The 1947-nt window shown below is 29.7% G+C and overlaps 1 long non-coding RNA gene across 1 annotated transcript in view; it reads left to right on the top strand.

Annotated features, from left to right (window-relative positions):
- The window catches only part of LOC125620371, a 6467-nt gene that overhangs the window by 2676 nt on the left and 1844 nt on the right, over positions 1 to 1947 (top strand). The gene's annotated exons all lie outside the window — the stretch shown is intronic.

Here is a 1947-nt window from a genome sequence, read left to right on the forward strand (position 1 = left end):
TTTAAAAAAAAAAAAATTATAGTTGTAGGTGGACAGCCTGCCTTTATTTTATTTATTTATTTTATGTGGTTCTAAGAATCCAACCTAGTGCCTCACACACGCTAGGCAAGTGCTCTGTCACTGAGCTGCAGCCCCAGCCCCAGAATTTCATTCCTTTGAAAATAACATTTCACTATATATATATATATATAACATTTTTATTCATGCAAATATAACTTCAAATGTTATAAGTCATTTACAGTTAACATAAATATATTATAAATAGCCATCCCTTATATAAATATTATAAAATAAGCTTGTATTTTGCATAAATATTACAGTATATATGTTATGTATAACAATAAGTGTATATATATAATAAAACATGTTATTAATAAAATAACAATGTTATGATTTAATATATATTTTCATTATGTTTTTGTAACTGCATTTTTGATAAAAAAATCTCATGAGGGAATTTACAGTGAAATATATTAATTGATTTGAAATTCAATGGAGAGGTAATTAAAGAAGTACTTATATTTTTCTTCCTTTTTTCTTTTTTTTGTGTGCTAGGGATGGAACAGGGGCACTGTACCCCTATATTTCATCCCAACCCCTTTTTATTTTTTATTTTGAGAAAGAGTTTTTCTAAATTACCCAGGCTGGTGTCAAACTTGTCATCTTCTTGCCTCAGCCTCCCATGTTACTGTGTGTACCACCCTGCCGGTACTATATACTTTCTAGATTTTTGCACAATCATGTACAGTACTTTTCTGTGTTTTAGATTTTATATATATATAATCTAATGTGATAAGACAGTGCTCATGTGGCCTGATGTTGGTCACAATTACAACAAAGCTTAATCCAGCCCAGCATATACAAGTGAAAGTGTAAACCACAGACATGTTTAGATATGTGTATGTATAAAAGTGATGCTGAACAATTACATAAGCTTTAAAAAATATAGGGCCACCTAATGCCATTTACTTCAACTCTCACTGTTAAATGAAAGGTGTCTCTTTAAGATTTTTATACTTCTGATAACTAGGTAGTGCCATGGAAGGAAAGGAAGCTTCTGTAAAGTTTGCAGTACTTCTAATTGGAAGGAAGCAAAGGGAACCAAAATAAACTCAGCTTGAACAAGAACCCCAGAAGGAACATTCATGCTTTAAACAATGACTTTACGCAACACTGTGAAGAGGGCAATGTTTCTGTAAGATACTGTTATGAAGAGCTGATAAACTAACATTTCTACTTCATTTGGGGGGCATCAAAAACAATCTGAGTAACTAAATGATTATGACCACCAAAAAAAAAAATTATCTCAGGGTTCAAATGTGCCTTGGCCTTAAAAATTATGTGCTATTATAAAGCAATTCTTTGTTCCTTGTCCCATTCATTCAGAATGCTTAGTTATTAATTTTAAATGACATCTTCCAATTTAGTCATCTAAAATAATCTGTATTCCCTTTATTTTAAGGTATGTAGTGTTCAATAGGGTTCTTTGGTATAAATTTGTTTTTGTTTAAGTTTCAACAATTAAATTTTCATTCATTCAACTAAGCTGCTTTATTCAGGCCTACTTTTTTTTTTTTAAAGGGAACTTTGATCAATTGAATGAAAAGGGACTTAAATTTGGATTAGAAATATGCATAAAGTTTTTTCTTGGATTTCTCAAATTTATAGGTCTATTTCTCATAACTCATTATGTGCATATATGAAAATGACACATCTGTATACAAGCAATATCTATCAAACAATTCGGCCGTGTACATTTGTTAATTACTGTACTTGACAAAGGAAGGTTAAATTATAATGTGAAACCTGGTTTTATGAAACCAAAGATGAGTGCAGCATTTCCGTATATATGGTAAAAATAAGGGAATCAACATGTCACATATATAATCTATCTTATGTGATATATATATATATATATATATATATATATATATATATATATATAAT

The sequence above is a fragment of the Marmota marmota genome, unplaced genomic scaffold (assembly GCF_001458135.2).
Source record: "Marmota marmota marmota unplaced genomic scaffold, marMar, whole genome shotgun sequence".
Classification (NCBI taxonomy): Eukaryota; Metazoa; Chordata; class Mammalia; order Rodentia; family Sciuridae; genus Marmota; species Marmota marmota.